Source organism: Ochlerotatus camptorhynchus, unplaced genomic scaffold (genome assembly GCF_037179485.1).
Source record: "Ochlerotatus camptorhynchus isolate MF236.1 unplaced genomic scaffold, CSIRO-AGI_Acam_v1.1 ptg000371l, whole genome shotgun sequence".
NCBI lineage: Eukaryota > Metazoa > Arthropoda > Insecta > Diptera > Culicidae > Ochlerotatus > Ochlerotatus camptorhynchus.
The window spans coordinates 3,392,134-3,415,168 of NW_027040859.1; the positions used below are offsets into that span (position 1 = coordinate 3,392,134).

General features: G+C 38.8%; 1 pseudogene; it reads right to left on the reverse strand.

The window, feature by feature from the left end:
* Positions 1-2,903: 2,903 nt before the first annotated feature.
* Positions 2,904-4,051, reverse strand: LOC135710187 (heat shock protein 83-like; annotated as a pseudogene).
* Positions 4,052-23,035: the final 18,984 nt, after the last annotated feature.

Genomic DNA, 23,035 nt, shown 5'->3' on the forward strand with positions numbered 1-23,035 from the left:
GTTGCGCTGTGCGATTCAGCGTTCTTCCAGGCGATTCTCTCTCGATGGCTTGGAAGCAGTTACTCAGAAAGTGTTCACAACATTTCGCACAGCTGTAACCTCGATAATTCCCGAAAAGATCCCCTTCTTCCGGATGGTTCTGGAAGTGCACCATCAAACGATGCAGGAATGTACGGTTGAATGAATTTTTTCCAAGTGACGACCCTTTCACCGAATAAAACCGCAGCTATGGATCGGAAACCAACTAGTGTCCGCTAACTGACAGTTTCAGTGGTTTGCTGTCGGCACTGACGCAAGTTTTTCCGATTTTCATCTATTCGCAAGCTCTGGAGAAGGCTGGTCTGTTTTCAGGCTGTTTGACAATGTTTTACGAATTTGAGGACCACGCTCACTTCACTCTTCTCCACCAGATGCTCAGTCGTTGATGGTACCTGTTCCATCGGACGTGCTGTTTCTTCTAAAATACTAAATTTGACTGAAATCGACTTCCCTTCGATCGTTAGCATCTCTTGAATTTTTCCTTCAACTTTGTTTATCCTTCGAGATATCCTTGTTATGAATTTGGTTTTCATTCACTATGAGGATCCATCCGTGAAGTTCAATTTATAAACAGAGGAGATTCTATGATACACTTTTAAAAGCCTAAACGGCAACAATATATGCCTTTTGCTCTCATTTAAAACCTAATGGTTTTATGATTGCTTTTTTAATGATAGAGTATTATAGAGTATTTTATCAAGACATTAATAAAAAATTCCTTATGAAGTTTATGATTGATTTATAGAACAGTTTAATGGTGGGATTGAGAACAACTTTAAATTAAATTTTAAAACGAGACAGTTTTTGACTTCTCGCCAGACTGTAAAAGGTTTTTAAAACAGATAAATGGTAATTAGTAGTTCAGGAACGTTTTACACTGTGAAATGCTGTATTTAAACTAAATGGATTATTCATTGCCATTATAAAACCATTATAAATCAGAGTGGATGCCAAATGGTTGCAGAATTGTCACTTGGGCGGCGTTTATGTGTACTATACTGAGGTGCAAATCAACAAGAAATGTGTGACGAAATAGTGTCAGTTCCTATTGTAGTCGATGTCGATGTCAAATTTAGTGTACATTGATCACAGCAAAACAACTCAACACTGATCCACCCAAGGTAGTTATGTAGGGGAAATTCTGTCAATTCTTAACCATTGCATTAAATTTAAAAACATTATCTCATGCGTAAGATGAACCGTGGTCTGATTATGCTAACATGAATTGTCGCTAGTTTTGAACCATAACCGAAATAATGAAATACTTGAAAAATTTAAGATAAAATATAACAATCAAAAATGCATTACATACATCAATTTTGCGTGGTTCTACGTCATACTGCGGTCGTGTCTAAGACACAACCCTTTCATTTTTTCCTTGATTTGTTTTCCGTCGATCTTGTTTTCCGTGCTGATCACAAATGCTACCGACGCCAGGGAGGCAGTTCCGACACCTAGACCCTACCTATCGACCCATCAACTCATGAATCGGGGACCAACGGCTTTACTTCCCTTCCGAAGGAAGCCGTGATCAGAGATGTTATGCCTCAGAACATCCCGGCGGCGCCGACTGGGATTGAACCCAGGCCTGCTGGGGTGAGAGATAATTACGCTTACCACTACACCACTGGCGCCGCTTGATCACCGACTGATCGTCGGAGTATTCATAGAAAGCCTGAATTGTCAGTTCATCCGAAGAGATTTCGGCCAGAACTGCCGAACTGTTGGAGGAGCATTTCCTCACTGGAAAACCAGCGGAATGCAACATATAAATGAGGTGGTGACGAAGTTAAATGGCTTCTTCTGGGGTATCTACACCGCTGATGAGATCGTCCACGTAAAAAATAATCGAGTACGGCCTTCCTGACCATCGGAAAATGCTGACCTTAATTGTTGGCGATCTGAACAAACAGTGGCGAAGTTCGAACGTGGAGACTGGATCCGTTGGCTTGTTTCGAAAGAGGATTTGGATGATCGATGCGTCGAACGCCAATCTGGTGGTACATCTTTTCCACATCCGCCACGACTACGACAGGTTTAGTCCGGAACCGCAATTCAATTGAAAGGAGATCCTCTTGTACGCCCGGCCAACGAGGAGAAGACCGTTCAACGAACTACCAGGCCTTAAACACAGGGTGATGTGGCAAGTAGTAGTGTTCCAGGGAATCCTCCACTGGAGCGTCGAGTCTTCGCAAGTGGCCAAGTTGTAGGTACCTTAACTGCTTCATCACGATCAAGTCTGCGTTCCAAACAAGCCAGACGACGTTCGGCGATGGCTCGGGACTCACCAAGTTGGATATGGGGATCCTGCGATTTTGGAAGAGACACTACATACCTTCCGTCAGCGTTTCTAGTCATGGTAGTTGACCAATCTAATTTTATTCTGTATGCAATGTAGAATGCTATGTTTTGAACAATATCCCATAAGTTTAAATACAAGAAGCGTAAGTAGGTACCGACTTACAGACTACATTTACTATGTAATGCATTAGTTATGATTAGCTTAGATACGGCCACCTCTTGTCAAAAGAGAATGTCCTCCTTTGGTTTGTTTTTTCCGTCGATCTTGTTTTCCGTGCTGAGCACCAATGCTACCGACATGCCAGGAAGGCAGCTTCCACACCTGGACCCTACCTATCGACCCTATCCGAAGGAAGGCGTGGATCAGAGATGTTATGCCTCAGAACATCCCGGCGGCGCCGTCTGGAATTGAACCCAGGCCTGCTGGGGTGAGAGGTAATCACGCTTACCACTACCCCACCGGCGCCGTTAAAAGAGAATGTCAATGTCAGTGCTTTTACGACTGAAAATGGTAGGTACTTCTAGTAAAAGAAAACGAAAAGTTTTTGATCCAATGCATCCACCTCCGCTCATCAGACCGTTAAAACAAGGCGAAAACCGAAAATAGGTCAGTCTCTTTCAACAAAAGTATTGGAGGGGGTGTGATCCCGTCGTTTAATCGACCTCCTCCATGTGCAAAGCATCCTCGGAATCTTCGACCAGTACTGGAGCATCACCAGCAGCAACAGCAGCAACGAGCTCATCGGAGCTAGGGACATCGTCTTCGTCGATACCGAGACCCAGCTTGACCATGCGGTAAATGCGGGAAGCGTGCACTCCGGGTTCATCCAGCGAGAATCCGGACGAGAGCAGGGCGGTCTCGAACAGCAGGTTTACGAGATCCTTGACGGCCTTGTCGTTCTTGTCGGCTTCGCTGTCGGAGGGTTTCGGGTGCTTCTTGCCGGGCATGCAACCCATGGCGGAGGAATCACGCAGAGCTTGGGCCTTCATGATACGTTCCATGTTGGTGCACCAACCGTACTGGGAGGTGATGATGCAGCACGGGCAATCTCGACCTTGTTGTCCAGAACGGACTTCATGACCTTTCACAGGTTCTCGAACTTGGCCTTGTCTTCTTCGTACTTCTTCTTCTCTTCCTCATCTTCTGGCAGTTCCAGGCCCTCTTTGGTGACGGAGACCAGCTGTTTGCCTTGGTATTGCTTCAGCTGCTGGATGACGTACTCGTCATGTAGACGACCTCGTATCCGCGATTCTTGACACGCTCGATGAAGGCAGAGTTTTTGACTTATTCGATAATTTCGCTGGTGATGAAGTAGATGTGCTTCTGGTTCTCCTTCATACGACTGACGTACTCGGCGATGGGGCAGTACTCGTCAACAGAGGCGGACGTGTTGAAGCGGAGCAGATCGGCGAGCTTCTGGCGATTGGAGGTGTCTTCATGGATGCCAAGTTTCAGGTTCTTGCTGAACTGGTCGTAGAACTTTTTGCAGGTTTCCTTGTCCTCGGTCAATTCCAGGCATTTCTTGAGCAAGATCTTGCGGATGATCTTGAGGATCTTGTTCTGCTGCAACATTTCACGGGAGATGTTCAGTGGCAGATCTCCCGAATCGACGACGCTATTGATAAAGTTCAAGTAGTCAGGAATGATTTCTTCGCAGGTGTCCATGATGAAGACACGACAGACGTACAGCTAAATGTTGTTCTTCTTCTTCTTGTTCGAACGTCATACGGCTTGGGACGAACAGCAGTGCACAGAAGTCCAGATGACTTTCAACGGAGAAGTGCTTGACGGCCAAATGATCTTCCCAATCGTTGGATCGGCCGATGACAACCCATCCAAAGACCGTCTCGAAAAGTACCGGTGATCCTTTGCCGATGAATATTGTGCCACCCTTCACATACTCGTGGAATTGCTCGATTCCAAGCAGCAGGTCAATGGGACCCAAAACGTTGAATGTGGGATCAGCTAATATGACGTTTGGAGGAATCTTCCACATAGAAATGTTGACATCCGTAGTGGGAAGTTCTGCGGTTGGCTTCCGTAGGACCAAGATCAGCAACTTGCTGGAAAATTTGTTGGCTTTGGAGTGGATTGGTTAACCGTTACAGTTGCTTCCCCGATGCCAGTGATGAGGATGCTTATTCGTTCCGGCTGCAGACACAAACAACGAACTAGTTTCTTCGAGATAAAGTTCGACTGCGACCCAGAGTCGATCAATGCACGAGCGAATCGATCTTCGATCCAGAGAAAAACTGTGGACAGGAAAATAGCTGTTGGAGAACTGCCAAGGGCTGGAACACTCACCTCGGAAGACGGATTGGTCAATCCGTTAGAACTTGCTTGCTGCACCGTGAGCTGAGCAGCTTGCTGAACCGCGGAGTTGGAGGTGGATTTGTGTAACATCGTGTGATGCCGTTCATGGCAATGACGGATGGTGTACTTTGAATCGCAGTTTCGTGCAATGTGCGACGACTTGAAACAATTCCGACAAAGTCGGTTCTGGATGATCAACTGTCGTCGTTGCCCAACGGTTATCCCTTGGAATGTACGGTATTAGAACAATAGATGCTTCTCAGAGCATGCTACGCAGGTTGATGGATTTGGACGCAAACTTGTGGTAGCGGTGTTGGCAACCGCTCTGGAAGTTGGTAACTTCAAAAATTCTTATCATGCGTTTTTATTGACTTCGTACGGTAGCTTTTGAACTACAGTAACACATTGTTGACTTGCTAACGCGCAAATCATGGATTTTTTTTTATGTTCTCTGCTCGATAAGAGCACACCTAAATAACGGACGCAGCAATCCCATGAGAACCAGCAGCATACGACAAGTCGTGCTTCACAGGCAATAATTCTGATTTTTAACCATCGCGTAAAATCTCCTCTCGTTTAAAATTACGCCAAATACACCACGTAATTGATTGCAAGCTTTCATACAACACAACTTTTTTTTTTCATTAATTTATTTGATAAGGCTCTACCGAATTAAATTTACAGAGCCGAGGATTCTTGGTCACTATACAATACATCTTAAAACTATAGTCAAAAGGTACAACACAATAAACACTTTATCTTCCGCTATCCAAAAAGCGTCCTCCATCAGAACTGGAGCCGCTTCCAGTGGTTACATTGTATGGCAGTTACGTCATCGTGGGGCAAAGCGCTTCCAATGGACGCAAAACGTGGTCAACACTCACACACTCATCACGAAACGGTTGCTTTCCAAAGTCGACGACGCATCGACCGAAAGAACTGCTGATGATGAACAATGAGGAGAACCACACAATGGTTGCTGCCGAGAAAACAGACGATCGCGTGGCACGCAACGAGAGTGGCTTGCTTTTGTCGACAGCCGAGTGAACACTGATACAACACAACTGATTTATGGGATATTGCGATAAACATGAAATGTCGTGTAAATTTATACGAAATCTAGCTTTAACTACGTGTGCGCTATGTATCTCAGTAAATTACATCAATTTTTTTAAACGATGTTGCAGCGGACTCTTCGGACGGTAGCCTCGAGGAAGTAACCAGATCCTATCATCTTCTTCATTTTTTGGCTTGGACGTTTCTTATGCGAATGTTTTATTGGCTTTCAACTTAGTGCTCTTTAAGCACTTTCACAGTTATTAGCTGAGAGTATTATATGCCAACATTTTGTGGCAAGCTCAATGATACTTTATGCCCAGGGAAGTCAAGAAAATGTTCAACCTGGTGATTTCTTTGGGCAGCTAAAGAAACGCAATATCAAATCGATGCAATGCTCCATACATTTTGGAAAAATGCTCTTCTACTGCGTAGCTACTCAGATTTAGGCCCGTCCCAAGTAACCAAAAGTTCTAAAAGGCTATTTATGGCTTAAGCACCTTAGTTGAAGGTGGTCTATAGAATTCAAAGCAGCCTCATTTTTAAGTGGTTATAAGAACTTGAAAGTTCCGGTACCATAATTGAAGAGCATTCTAAGCAGCCTCTGGCGGAACTTGAACGGAACTTTTAGAAAATAAATTAAAAAAGGTTTTGTCCTCTACACCAATTCTATATTTAGTTCGCACTTTTATGAAAGTTATTTCTAAAGGCAGGTATTAATATGTATTGATTTATCAGCATTAGCAGTAGTAATGGAGCTGTTGGAAGAATTAAACCCAGTCCTTCTGCATGAGAGTCTCAGCACGAACCACTACGTCATCTGAAATATATTAAAGTGAGCTGTTGTCCCGCCTATTGTTGGAGTTTTCTGAGACAGCTGACTGACTTGAATACGAAACACAACACCTTGATGAATTTAAATTGGTGTTTGCCCGCATGGAATTCCATCACACTTGTGGCGCAGTGGTTAGCAATCGTAGATCACATGCCGAATACACGGGTTCGAATCCAGGAAATTACTTCTTATTTTTTTTTATAGAATGTTGCATAAATATAAGAATTATGATTTATTCGGGCCACTGATTATTTCATATTTACGTACATTAAATTTTGTTACTAAAAAAGATTTGTGCGGATTGCTTCATGTGGCTTGAAAGTTCTGTCGGAACTTTATTTGAACTTTATGGAACTTGAATGTTCTGTCGGAACTTTATTGGAACTTTATGGAACTTGGAAGTGTTGAATGCGGAACTTTTGGTTACTTGGGGTGTTATTTTTTAGCCAGAGGAGCGGAGCAACGGGCAAGCATCTACAATGTGTTTCCAAAAGAAGCTTCTATTAGAATTTTCTTCTGGAACCTTGTTTTATATTTTTTTAGAAGCATCTTTTATAGGATTTATTTTTATGACCTTAGTCTAGTCACTGATTATGAAAGTGAATCTGAGTAGCCACGCAATAATGGAGCCTTTTCCAATGCTTATGGAACATTTCATCGTTTTAATGTTCAAAAACTATTTTCCCATTAACAGTTCTGGTTCAGTTAATATTTAGTTGTCTACAAGCCTCAGTTGTATACAAATTCCTATATTTGAGAATTCAGTATTCAAATTTTGAATGATTCATTTCAGATCCCAATGACATCACCATTTCAGCGTCAAAACCGTTTTAACAACATTTAATTGAAAAATCAGCAATTATCAATTCCTACCATCTCTGAAAATGTATGGATTGCCGTCAGCAAGACCTAATTTGACCTAGAGGCAGATAAAGAGAAAGAGAAGCATCACCAAATTCTCCATTTTTATTGCCACATTATCCACCAAACAAGGACCAATCATTTTTTGTTTTCGATTTCTCCTACTCCTACAGCCGTGCACGCGACGACCCCAATGAAGCGCGCCTTTCCCGTCCTATTAGTTCCGATAGTTCCGCATGTCTCTAAACAGGCACAGGTGGGTACCACATTATCTACCCATAAGAAGAAGAAGAAAACATCCCAAATTTCCCCAAATTCCTAATGCCATCTTCTTCTGAATCGCATAATGTGGACTCATCTTCGAATCTGTGTCGTAAAATCTCACTTTCATTCGGTGGGCCACAAGGTGTCAATGGCATTTCATCGAGCACGCAAACTGCTATCAGTTTAAATTTGTCAAAAGTCCGGGCAACGCTTTCTCGTCGATTCAAACTTAAATCCACCTAATTTGAATCTATGTTTTTTTTCGGAACTGGTCAGCACGCATCTTTCCCAATCGTGCTGATCTACGGCCGACAATCATTCATGAGTTCATAATGAAATTCCTCTTTGATACACTGCTCTACCGGCTAGCAGCGCCCATTATCATCTGTTTGATCTCAATTTGGGCGTGCGTTTAATCCTCAGAGTGCTGATGATCATAGGTATTTCAGCTTCAGTTTGATAAATAGAAATCCAGCAGCTTAACGAATGACATCAATTGCCAGCCTGGTGCGGCCTTCCGAACATATTCTGTCTGTATACAGTATAAGTACAGTTCAAAGGTCAATGGCTTCCGAGGGATTCGGGAAATAAACCCGAACGGGCGTTCCAACAAGCTTTCATCACTGATACAGAAGGGGAGGCTGCTTTATTTATTTTTTTCTAAACCCGTCCGCAGCAACTATCTCGATCCGGAGCCCAGATCAGAATGCAATTAAGATTCTCCGCTCGATTTCTCTTTTTGGTTGGCTTTCGATTTCGTTCGGGTGAAAAATCAAGTTCAGCTGTGAGATTTGGTTGGAATCAATAACCTCCGGAGGGATTTACATCCAACAAAACAAGTATACAAGTTGAAATGGTTTGAACACAATTTCACGAGTTGTTAGAGCTTGAGTGATGGAAAATGTTTGTTTTCACTTTCCTTGGCGTGACGGCACAGAACGCTCCAAGATGGGTGGTAATGATAGGAAAGTAGTTATTTTTTTTTTTGATTAAAATTTCATCATGGTTTGCTGGTTGAAAGACATGGGAAATTTTACTTAGTGCTGGATGGATGACTTTTGGAACGATCTGTTAGTCAAAGCCAAATTTGTGTGCTACCATGACTAAATATATGTTATTCGTTTGTTTATGTCTGCTTATTTGAGGATTTGCAATCGTGTGTTGCAGATAGCTGCGGAGGAGGCAATAGGTTTGAAACATAATTCAACTATACTGGAATCTCTTGAGTGGCACGGTGGGTGGTGCTTTTTCTTGGCTGATTCTAATGTTGGATACTTCTTCTTCTTCTTCTTCTTTGCATTTCAAGCTTATTGCTTATCGCATATTGGCATATTGCGTGCTCGCAACTTAGTGTTCTAAGCGTATTTTCACAGTTATTTAACGAGAGCTTTCGATGCCTGTACCATTTTCGAATTAGTATAATTGAGTGGCAAGAACAATCATACTCTATGGAAGTCGAGAAAAATTTTCATTCTGAAAAATTCCTAGACCGTACCAGGCATCGAACACAGCCGCCTCCAGCATGGTTTTGCTTTGTAGTTGCAGCTTTTCCGGCTGAGCTATGGGAGGCCCCAATTTTGAAATTTGGACATTAATCACACACAAAAATATGGAGGACTGCCGAGAAATAGCGGGAGGTGGACTGCACTACCCTCCACATGATTTGGGGGATTCTTGTAGTTGTTTACGAGCCCATTGGCGAAACAAGGTTTTTTTTCCATCAGGGGGTGCAGACGCAGAGTACCGAAAGTTTCCTAAGCATCGGGATTTCTTCAAATTTTAGATGTTATCGATGTTCCTGGACTTGCCAGACTATCGAAAGTATGTTGCCCGGAGGGCGATTCGGAATAACTGTCACTTTTGAAAATGGTCAAAGTTATTGAACAATCGGATGATGTAATTCAAATAACTCTCCCTTTACCTTTAATTACCAGCCACATTTGTCACGAAAATGAACCACAGCTGGCACGCACATTTTAGTTCCATCATTTTTGGAGTCCTAGCGATGCGTCTGATCTCTGATATTGAACGAATTTTCCACGCTTGGTTCCTTTTTACCTCTTTAATAATGCAAACAATAAATGTTTCGTTCTTTCGAAGAGATTTCAGTTTCTTCATGTTCACGTCCATGGCTGCTTGAAATCGAAAACGAATGAAATTTCAAATCCTAGTTTCAAAACAAGCTGATATTTGTACACACTTTAAAAATAAAATACTTGAACATATGCCCATTTTACCCATTGATAATTGCATATATTCAAGCAAAACTTTTTAAAAGGACGTATGTAACATTGGATAGGAAATTAAAAACATTGGATAGCAATGTCTATATGAGATTATTAAATGCTTAAAAGTTAAGGCTATTTTTTTTTAAATCTGTTTGTGTTATTAGTTGGATAAAGGGATTGCGTTTAAGAGAATTGTGAAACATGTCGAGTTTTGCAAACACGGACAAGACTTTTGATAAAACAAAATCATACACCTTTTACTTGTGTACTATTCACATACACCCTGATTGATTCGTCGGTATCACACCTTGATTGTTACATACACCCTGCATGATTCGTCTATTTGACAGAAGGGTTTTCGCATAAGTCAAATCAGATACACCGGTTTTTGTTTTGCAGTGAAGGTACGTTGGCAGCTCGAAAAGCATTGAGGAATTTTCGGTTGGTTGGTTTATTTACATAACTACCCAATGTTGTGAAATAATCGATGTTAAAAGCGGAGATGAGAGGGTCATCGCATTATCTGCTGTCAGATGTTATACGTTTTGTGTTTTTCGTATTAAGAAAGCGCTGGTCAAATTGGTATGTGAAGTTTAATACTAAAGTCAAGATTAAAGTGCAATTTTATTAGAATTCTATTGAAATAATAAACATGTTGCTCCCGGAAATACATAAACAAACATATCATAACATTTTTTTTGCAGGAGTCAAACAAGGACTTCATCGTAATCGGATGAAATCCTACATGATTAAACCTACAACCAGTATCGGGTTGCCACGAAACATCATCATCAGAATGGAAAGAAGATAATGGGAAGAGCAGAAGAGGAAAATGACTTATCTGGGACAGAGTTGCTTTGTGACATCTCTGGCCGTTTGATTCCTTTCGTTGGTAGTATTTCTGTGCTTGAGTGGAAAGTTATACAAAAAAATGATCTACTAGAACTACTAGAAGAACTGAAGCTGAATATAGTTTGACACCTGCTGGGAATGTAGAAAGAAAAAGTGCTTGAAGGATACCAGGCAGAATGCTATTGAGTGAATGTTTTGATCACAAGGTTAGTCACAGACAAACAGATGAGACTCCACCTTTGAGTTTATGTGTCAGTGCATGATATATAATTGTCATCAAAATAAAAATAGTAGGGTAAATGTTGGCTTCGGCACCCATTGACTGTTTTCGGCAACCAAAATTTAAACGTTAATTTCACTATGTTTTCCCATCGACGCACTTCCCTGAATGTGTCCAAACGATTGTTTAGCCTTTCAGCTTCAATCTGATTATATTTGAACGATCGAGCAATCCAGTAATGCTACATTTTTCTTCAAATAAAGCATACGCACTACAAAATGGGGTTGATTTCGAGTTGCCGATAATAGAACAGCTGGTTAACACGCAGTTCTAATGGGAAGGTTGCCGAAGAAAAAGAGGCTGCCGACAATAGTCACACTCACCTGAGAAGTTTGGAGCGTTGTAAAAACGCTTTCAAAACGTTTTGAAAAATTCTGTCGATTGGAATGGATAGAAAAGCAAGCAGCAGATGAATGTAAACAAACATACACATCATATATGTGCGTGACGCTGAGAAAATGCTAGTAGAAGTGCAGACGCTGCTTAGATTGACGAGAATACGTAAATTCCCCTATCATGATTAGAATTTTTTGTCTATATTGTTTTTTTTTTTCAAATTTGAATTCAATCATTTTCGTTTAGTAAGTTTTAAGCACTGCAACATACCTCCACCTTATACATCATTATTGGAATCCAAATCGTTTTAGAGCCGTCCTCTTTGCTGGATTTTGCTTTACGTTCTCTTTTTGCACGAACCAAGCTTTTAAAGAACGTTTGGTAGAACTCCTTTTTTCGGATAAACGGAAGTAGTCCTCGAAGGTCTGCGAGCTTTGCAGAGAGGCGCGGAATTCAATGGCTTCAAGACAATTGCTGTCTTATTTCTTGAATCGTTAGATCGCTCTTCTGAAATTTGTTTTCTATATATATACCCTAGTAGCACGCTTGTCACAAATCGGTTGTAGAAACTTCTTAACGACTTATTTCAGTCATAAACAAGTTGCTACAACTTTTCTCAACGAAAGTGTGCTTCTCGGGTATATATTGATATACATCGGTCACACATATTTTCTGTTTCATTGAAAAAATGCTCCGGAATCTTCGATTGGGCCCGGAATTTATAATGTTTTCAAAACTCTAATCAAGATTTAACAAAGTAAAGCAATCAGGAATTTTGCGTGAATCTGAATACGGGTTTCAAAAGCACTCAACATCAGTTTGTAAAGTGGCTCGGATATCATCAACCGATTATCATAAAGCGTTGTCATTATTCTGAAGAGGAGAAACATCATCGTGCACGTTTCGATCTAGGCTTGGAGGCAATCCTTCTTGCGGAATTGTTTCCAATTCTTCGAAATATCCCACGCTTTAATAAAACATACCTAGCAGTAACTGAATCCCGTTGAAATCCATTTTGTATCTACTTAGAAACAACTTGACGCATCTGCTAATTGATAATGGTTGCTTTGTTTTTTTTTTCACACACGACGTTTCACTGTGAGCGTATCTGCAGTTTTTGTTTTATCATCAAATTTTAACAGTTCAGTCATGTTGACAATAAAAGGGTGCATCAACACCATTTTAAAAACAATGAAAGAAGGTCACATAGAGCGTTAATTAAATATATTTTCCATAATGCATTACAATTTCAAACCTTGTTTTTCATTAACTCGTAGGAAAAGCATGTATTTAATATTCGGTTAGATGCAAAATATCGATTTGTTTATTTTTGCGACTTACGTCCTTTTGAAAAGTTATGCTTGATTTGTGAAATCGGTGTTAGTTATTCTGAATCTTCCTGTACATTCGCTTCGTTGTCGTGGGCTATAGTTTTTTTTTGTACACTTTCATGCTCTACCATTACCTCTCTTGCACAGCACGAGCGGTAGAACAACATTCGCGTAAAATGAAAACTGTCAAATAACTATCATATCAACAGCGTCATTTCGTTCTAATTCTTATATTTCCTGTATATTTCAACTATTTCTGGTTTTTTTTTTCCTTTGGTTTGTTTTTTCCGTCGATCTTGTTTTCCGTGCTGAGCACCAATGCTACCGACGTGCCAGGAAGGCAGCTCCCACACCTGGACCCTACATATCGACCCATCAACTCATGAACCGGGGACCAACGGCTTTACTTCCCATCCGAAGGAAGGCGTGATCAGAGATGTTATGCCTCAGAACATCCCGGCGGCGCCGACTGGGATTGAACCCAGGCCTGCTGGGGTGAGAGGTAATCACGCTTACCACTACACCACCGGCGCCGTTTCCTACTATTTCTGGTCAACAATGTTTCCTCTCACTTATCGTTACATATTATATGTATAACTGTCACAAGCACGGCAAAAGCAGCTCTCATAATAAGAAAAAGCGTAACATTATTCGGCGGCACTTTCATATGAGCGCCATCACATATGGCATTTTAGTTTGGTGCTGTATTTTTAAAGCTTGTGTTGCGAGCGTCAGAAGGAAATGCAACGGATTATCGCGGAAAATACGTCGCCTACTGTAACCGCTTACACCGCTGGTTAATAAAATTACGATACATTTTATGTTTAGAGTTTTCTCAACGGATAATTCTCGAAGATCCGATAGTTTGTGGAGCTCCAAAAGAAAACATAGCTATTTCTGTAATAATTCGATTTCTTGAAGACTCCCGGGATACATGCCAGGAATTTCTAATACAGGTGCTACGAAAATTCGGATAGTATACCTTGAAAAATCAACCTAAATGCCTAGAGTAAAATTGGAAGCTTTCTAAGGCTTTCAAGAACCCCTGCATTTTCGTGTAATTTTGGGACTTATTTTTCATTGTTCTTTGAGATTTTGGGGTGCCAAAAGTGCCAACTGCAAGAGCCTTCGAAACTCCGTAGATTTCCGGCACTCGACAAATTCTACAATCCTTAAAAATTTATAGAAAAACAACAACTCCAAACAAAACAAGACTTGAGAAATTCAAGCTCTACTTATTTATTTATAGAGCATTTTTAGCCCGAAACGCTAAAACATATGTCGATTTTGTCTCGACACCTTCCGATTTGAATGAAACATTGCTAACATGTTTGCTGCGATCAATGGTTGCATTTTTCATTTAAATATGATTTTTCTCTACACAGTAACTTTTAAAATTATTAAAAAAATTAAAATTATTGAAAAAAAATATATTTAACAAAATCATAACATGAAAACTAATGATCTGATCAAAATGACATCAGAAAAGAAGTTGTAGGTAGTTAAACTATCTTTAAAGAAAACACACACCTAAATAAAAAACATGGTAAATGAATAAAAAAAAGCAAAAAGTTTTTTTTTAACTCTAACTTTTAACCTGTTTCAAATTCAAAATAAATAACATTTCATTTTAACCTACGTGCTCCAGTTACCACAGAAACTTACCAGCCTTAGTTGTTATGATATATCTATGAGTTTTTACCTAGTTCCTGCTTTGGAAATTCAGTATTTTAAACCAGATTTTTTTTTACCTGAATGTCAGTATAACAATTTACATCTTAAAACTAAAAACAATCGATTTTTAATTTTTTTTTGCAAATCCTGCCAGATAAATTTAATGGCAGGATCGCGTGTTCTTTGATATTGTCTCCTACGGACATTTTTAAGACGGCTCAAGAGCTGACGATTGTCGTCTATTATAATTGAATCGAATTTAACCTTACATTTTGGTACTGAGGCAGCTCTTGCTTCAACTATAGAAGTAGTCAGAGATTCAAGAGCATAATTAATTTCATCTTTGGTTAGCAAAGGAACGTTCGATATCGCTCCCAATCAGCTCTATGATAATTTAAAGTAGAGCTGTTGGGATTAGAAATTATTTCTTGGGATATTTCAAAAGTTACTGGAAGGTGATCAGAACCGAAGTCAGCATGGGTAATAGAGTGATGCAAAATTTGAAATTTTCGCTCCACAATACTTAAACGATTCCAAATCTGATCCTGATCAAATATCAAAATTTGAACTCATTTGGTGAGAAACTGAGATGGCACAAACCATTTGAAGTTTGTATTGGAATTACTATGGTAAAACCAAGATTTTTGTTCATGTCTATCTAATAATTCACCATATCGGTTTGCTTCAAAAACTTTCAACTGTACTTGTAGGAAATTTTCCCAGCTACAACTTTGCTGAAGACCATTTTTTGATTAAATGCAAGGATCGAAAGTTATCAATTGTTCAATGCGCTGATGTCTTATGATCATGCTCAATCAACTGATCAGCAGGCAACATTGGTGTTTCTGGGGCGTTGAATAGGACACAAAAATCATGGCCACTATGTCACACTGCAAAATACAGTGTTGCCTACAGAGCAGCTGCTTGATCATGTCATAAGTTTACCAATCTCTTAAATAATTAATAACTTTTTTCTGTCTCGTTTTACATAGAAACGATTTTCAGCAAAGTTGTAGCTGAGAAAATTTTCTGTAAGAATTGCTATCGAACTGTTTCGCAGCTCAATATGGAAAAAGACTAGAAGGCAATGAACAAAAAGTTGAGATTTTCCATAGTAATTTACATGCAAACTTCAAATGGTTTGTGCGAAGTCTGTTTCTAACCAAATGAGTTGTAACTTTTGGAGGCTAATCAGGACCCGATTTGAAACCACTGTGGAGCGAAAAAGTCAAATTTTGCATCAGTCTAATGGGTAACCAATTGGCAAACAAAGTTGACATGAATCAGTTAAGACCAAATCAATAGTGGAGGGATTTTTTGCTGAAGAAAAGCATGTTGGGCTGTTTGGATATTGAATAGTGTAATAACTTGCAGAACAATCATCAAGCAGAAAATTTCCATTGGAATTGCTTTGAGCATTATTCCATGAGCGGTGTTTTGCATTAAAATCACCAATAATGAAGAATTTAGACTTATGACGGGTAAGTTTCTCAAGGTCACCCTTGAGCAAATTCTTTTGCTGGTCTACGCATTGGAATGATAAAAAGGCAGCTATAAACGTAAGTTGACCAAGTTTTGTTTTAACAGAAACTTCCAAAGTTTCAAAAACTTTAGTTTCAAATGAAGAAAGAATTTTATGTTTGATCCATCTATGATCAATGATGGCAACGTCACGACCGGCACCATCAAAACGTTCATTTCGATAAATAAAGTAATTTGCGTCTTTTTTTATGGTCATGTTTAAGGAATAGTTCAGTTATAACGGCAATATACACGTTATGAACTCTCAAAAAGTTAAATAGCTCGTCTTTATTATCTTTAAGAGATTGAGCATTCAAATAAAACATTTAGAATGATTCAAAATCCATTACTGAATTTCAAAGTCATGACGATATTGTTTGCATGTTTTTCTCCAGTTTAAATAGCATCAAACATGGAGTTAGTTTTTTGCATATCAGTAATCAGGTCAATTAATTATTTCTGTATAATTATATAATATTATTAATTAGTAAAGTATTTCATTTACATTGAAAAGAAATTTGTGCAAATCAATTTAAATTGATTAAATTTTATTTATTAATTTTATGTATTTTTATATTTATTTAATAAAAATAATTTTATATTTATTTGTTTTAGTATTTTTTAAAGAAAAAATAATTTTAATAATAGTTTATTAGTATTGTAAAAGAAAATTGAAATAATTTGAAAAATTTTTATTTTAAAAGAAAATTTAATTTATTGTACCTTGTGTATCAGGGTTTATTAATTAATTAATTATTATATTAATTAATGCAGTAATGCAGTAAGCAGTAATGCTTCCTAAGCCAAAATTTTCAAAATTTCTGTTAGAATTTAGTTGGCTAGTATGTAGTATGATTTCTACCCGTTGCAATACCCATTACCCGTTGAACATTGTTAGCAGCGAGGGAAGTAGGTATAGATGAAAAATTTGAAGTAGGGGTGATATTCCCAAGTAACATTGCAAGTTTTATCGAGGTTTTAAAGCATGCAACAAGTCAAAATCGTGGTCTCCAGAACCCTCATAAAACCAAAATGGTTACTTGGGATTTGTACCTACGGGTACAAATGTAGAATTTGTTCCTCGCTGACCGTTGTTAACACTAGCAAAATAATGTACCTGGTCAGAAACGTGGAACGTTTCCTACCTATCGCTTAGAATGAGATTATTATTATTATTATTTAGCTTTATTAAGGAGGCTTTCAGCCTTGGGCTGGTTCGCCTCCAATTAGAACGAGATTGTAGGATCGCTACTCCAGCCTTCCTGAAGTGTTCCCACTTCACTTGGACATGGAGCATAAGGCTAGTTTTTTTTTTCCAAGGCCTTAAGGTTGTTTAGTTAACTAGACTTGAAGTGAACTAAATAAAAATCATTAGAAATCCCGTTGCGTGAATCGCCAGGACGGGATTTCATTTTCATTTTGATTAATTGGAGTGGCACAACTTCAATTATTTTTGCCAGTTCATCTATGATCTGATCCAGGGATTCACCACTGGGCAGTCCTTTCATGACAACCTTGAACACACGTTCAGTTTTGGTGTCGTAAGTAAAAAATGTATGCTGCTTCTCAGTAAGATACTTGAGAAGATATTTGAATCCGTCCAAGGTCCCCGACGGCCAATTTGCAGTGATAACTCAAATTTCACGAAGTTCAAAAGTTCCATGCGAAGAGCATGGAAATCGGAAGTGGTTATCACAATAGAGGGAATCTTTTCCTTCTTGGCATTAAGCCGAGAAAGTTTACAGAATTTTTCCTGGATGATGGATCATTCTCATCATCCGTGAGCATATCAAATTGATTGCTCAAATTAATTTCATCAGATGGGGGATCAAGAGATTGCCCTTTTCTTTTACGCTTAGGCCATGGCGGCAGTAATTTTTTTATGCAAATCGACTTCCAAGCAGATTACTATAAGAATCTGAAGAATCGAAGATAGGGTTACCATATCGTATCCTAAAGGAGGACATTTCCTCCTTTTTCCTTAATTTTGCTACATTCTCCTTTTGCCCGAAAATGTCCTTCTTTTTAATTATTGCACTTTTTCCAGAAACATATTCATAAAATTGTTTTTAAAGAGCGATGTTTGCAGAGCTTATTTGTTTAATTATGTCGCAAGCTATCTTATCTAGCAAATGCCATTCGATTGTGGGACTAGGAGTATACTACAGCTGTCAACCCCCTACATTTAGGCTGCGGTTCATTTGGTGAATTTTAATGTTTTAATGTTCAAAAATATCTCTGTTGTTGATCGTGTGATTTTCGAACAGGTGTTTGTCAAAATTGATTCCTAGTCTGCCAGAAAAACCAGTCTGGTTCAAAGCAGGTTTATTTGAAAATTTTCTATTTGTCAAATTTAGGTTAGAATTCACCAAATGGAACACAGCCACACATATTGATGCTAACAAGTGTTCGATTTTGACGTTCTGGTTCTATGGGATTTTATGTATTTCAAGCATAACTATTCAAATCGACGTATCTGATTTGAATAATACATTTGATTGATTCGATTGAAGTAAACAATCACTTCAATCGAAGATTTGTGATAACTGCAAGCTCACTCACAGAAACTTACAACACCAGCTAGTAAGGGAAAGATTCCCCTACCTGACGATGGTATTTTTTCGCGTGGGTGAGTTAGCAGTTAAGACAAATCGTCGATTGAAAAGATAGCTTACATAAAGTAGGTACCGTAAAACGGGGTATCTTTGATAATACGGGTTACTTTGATAGTATAATATATAGATTAAATTTACTCACTGCGCCTTTTCCAAATTAGAAACATTGGTTCCATATTGTAGCTTAGGGTATTTCCGTTGATATCGTATATAGTTTTTAAATTGAATGTGTTACATATTTTACAAACATATTAAAAAACAATTTTCGTGTTTTTCGCCAGTTTGAAAAAGCTCACAAACCATCACTTATGAAAAGTATTTCCGATATAGTCATCACAAACTCAATGTTGTATTCTTATTACTTATGATGTTTTCTAATTATATACTCATTCAATGTTTCATATTACAATTTGTTTGTGTTTCACCCATTTTTTTTTCTACATTCATCGAGCATTATCAAAGTAACCCCAAATCAAAAAACTGAAGTTCAGTCACAAAACTATAAAAATAGTGCAAATGATTTAACTTCCGCTTAACATATTACTAACGAATTGACTTTTGGATCCTCAGTACTTGTTTAAAAAATATAAAATAAGAAAAACATTCATTGCTGTAAAATTTATTTAGAATATACTTAAAAAACTATCAGTGTTACCCCGTTTTACGGTAAGTCGATTTGAATAGCTACGCTTGATTTTTTTAGTTTTCTGCCTTACTGAGAGCGAAGAGGCACGCGAATCTTGATTTCGAATGAAAGAAATAATATCCATAATAGGCATTCTTTTGTGTAGAACGCTCAGCGCGCCTCTTTTCTCCCACTATGGCAGCAGTCTTAGAGTCCTATGCTGAATCATTGGTAAAATTAACAGGTTGCTTAAATGTTCCATGTTGATTTCAATCAGCGATGACATGCATCCTAATTTTTGTGCATGATAAAAGTTGGGATGGTAAGGCTGTAAATCTGTAGTTTTCTTGCAAATCGGCTAGACTAGATCATTTCCATGTATCAAAAATGAATAATGAAGGCTAGTTTGATTCATTTTCAGAAGTTTAACGAGAAAATGAATTGAATTGGAAATGACTACAAATTATGAACAATCTCAATTGAACCTTTGCAAATCACGAATTTTGTGATAGCGCACATATTATTAAAACGTTTGATAAAAACTCTTTGTCCTCATTTAATGTTAAGAAAATGAATTATTGTCCTCCTTAATCTCCAAACTTCAAATGAAATAGCCTCCTTTTATAGTTGTTGATATGGTAACCCTAATCGAAAAGGAATTTTCAAAATCGATATCCAAGAAGGATTACCTCGAGTAGGGTCCAAACAAGGATCGAACAAGAATAAGAGTCAAACAAGGTAGAACATTTACAGGTTTATTGAGCGCTGAAAAGTGCTGCTTTAATTTGTTGTAGCTTTAGGCACGGCAAGAGAGCAAGGTGCGGACTGAAACGTAAGAAGTTGATTATTTCAAAACACTCCCCTTCAATCTTTATAATTTTTTTAATCAATCAAACTGAAGAAATGTTATAAAATTTGGTGAAGATTTTCGGTTTATCCCCTGTACCTTCCCATAAGACGTAGTCTACGCCAAACGTTTTTTCATAGCCAGCTAGTTTTCTAGTTCTTTCTATGACATTGCATATGCCGCGAAAACCATTTCATATATCTATATGAAATGGTTTTCGCTGCAATAAAACATTAATTAAATTCAAATTAAACCAAGCAGCTCCAAGCTTTTATTTGGGAATATATCTTAAGCGTGTCCTTTTAATTTTAGCGAGGAAATGTCTTCAGAAGATTTTTTTTGTATGATGGAAATTCTCCACAATTTAAAATTTATAAAAATAAGTTATGTCGTACTATGATATTAACATTTGAAATTTTTTTTTATTTAATACATATAGGAATCATGTCCTCAGTAAATTTGCTGCAAATGTCAAAACAAGCTAATTTGCTGAAATAGTCATAATTCTAGAATATTATTTCCAGAGCTATGGAGTATTTTTTGTGGAAATTTCATTAAATTTAGTTTTGTGATCCCAACATTTTAGTGATTTATTTGTTCAGCTCACAATGTATTCGACAATTATCATAACCGCAAAAACACACGTTTTTGTCGAAAACTGTACGTAGCTACAATTATCCCTTGATGAGCTATAGCATACTTTTAACGTATTTTTTTAAACTTCATGCAATTATCGGAGAGAATGGGGCAAGTGGAAACACACAACTACCTATCAGCATAAAACCTTCGGTAAAGCTCAATAATGTTTCGATGGTTTAGTTTGTGGCCGTGCACCCATATTTGAGTACGGTAGCTTTATGTATTAATGTATTTTCATATATTTTATGTATATTTCCAGCTATACTAAACTTTTTTGAATTTCAGTTTTCAAACATACAATGTTCTAAAGAATTATTGAAACAGTATAATCACATATCTTTGCTAAAGACAGTAAGTGGTTATGATCATTTATTTATATAAGCCATGTAATATGATAGCAAATTTGAACTTTTTCCCTTAATTTAAATGGAGAAAGCGAAAATACAAACTCAACAATTAAGCTATGAAGAAATGAATTGCCGCTTCTTTTCCATATTTGAGTAAGACAGTTTAATTTTTTTTCATATTAGTTTTTGGGGTTGTTCATAAACTACGTAAACCATTTTTTAGAGGTTTTAGACCCTCTATCTCCTGCGTAGAATTATTTTTCCTTGATTTGTTTTCCATACTGAGTACCAGTACTACCGACGCCAGGGAGGCAGCTCCCACTCCTGGACCCTACCTATCGACCCATCAACTCATGAACCGGGACCAACAGCTCTCCCAGATTGGCGTTTCGTACTCATTGGTGGGGCAGATGATTTGATTGTGGACGGTATTGAAAGGGTGGACTTCCTGTTGATAAGTGTATAGGGCGACCTGATCAAGATGTTACACTTGTTGGATGATTTGTCCACATGGGAACAGCACTTGACCATTCAATGGAAGTTTTATCAAAGTTTTAAGACTTTTAAGTTACCAGGCGGGACAAGCCGAGGTGAATTGGAGTGTGGAAATAGTATGGTCTGTGTTTTATACAAATACAAATCTTCCAGCATTTGAAATAGTCGGACAGAACATCCAGGCCTGGGGGAACCCCAGCATCAACGTTGAACGTGTCAGAGGGGACATTGTTCAAGTAGACCTGGAATGATCTGCCCGACAAGTAGTTTTTGATGATCTTCACGAGGTAGATCGGAAAAGTTGTATCGATGCAGCTTGTACACTAGGCCATCATGCCAGACATTGTCGAACGCCTTCTCGACATCCAACAATGCCATGGCAGATGTATTGGAAACGGACTTGTTCCGCTTGATGATGTTAGTAGCCCGGATGAATTGGTTGATGGTACAGTGGCCTTTCCTAAACCCGAATTGCTCTTTGAGAAAGATGTTATTATCATTTGAAAACACCAGCAGACGGCTGAGTATTAACTTTTCGAATAGCTTCGAGATGGAGGACAAGATACTGATAGAGCGATAGCTTTTGGCACTGGTAGGGTCTTTGCCAGGCTTGTGGATTGGAATGACTTTGGCTAACTTCCAGCATGCAGGGAAATAGCCACACACCAAACACTTATTGAAGACCGTTGCAAGGTGCTCGAATAAGTCAACACTCAAGTTTTTCAACTCGAGGTTGACCACTCCATGGACACCAGCGACCTTGGTTGATTTAATAGCAGCTATCACCTCATCATCCGATATTCTATTTTCGTCAGGGACAACTACGGGGGTGGGATCAACTCTAGACATTACCTCCAATACTGCAGTCCCTACGAGACTCACCATGGCTAGGTCAAGGCTATGTGAATTCACAAAGTGTTGACCAAGAGCATTGGCCTTTCCGGCTGGGGTTATGAGTAAGGATGGATTCGAATTCTGATTAGGAGAGGAAAGGGAAAGGATGAGCCCCGGCTTATTTTTTAAAATCTGCCGTTTTTCAGAGTGGCTTAGCACAATATGGGAGAGAGCGAATCTTCTTTGCAAAATCGATATTTCTGAGATCCACTATCTTTGTTGTTTGGATGATTTTGTTCAAACGGTTGCAATCGGTCTTCAGGTTAGGCAGCCCAGTACGCTGGTACTGCCTACGAATCGTGTTGCGGAGTCTAATGAGGTCTTTTGTTGGCCTGTCAAGGTTCAGAGTATTACTAGCCTGTCTGGATCCTGGCACGTGTTGCTCCCTGACCCGGGAAATCGCTCCATCGATGGAGCGCAGACACCGGTCGATGTCGTCGGTCGTTTCCAGGTGGACGTCATGGTCGAAACTGGTGTCAACTGTGCAACTGTCCCTCCTCTTGCACTGGTTCTGTCGAGTCTCAAGTGCCGAAGGTTCTATAGGTAGATGTTGACTTCCGGCCTTAGATGGGTTTCGGTGATGATGACAATGTCAATATCCTTGGCGTTAAGGAAGTCAAGCAGTTCGATATGATTGTTTTTCAGCGAACAAAGTGTTCGAATTGGCAATCTTTATAACTT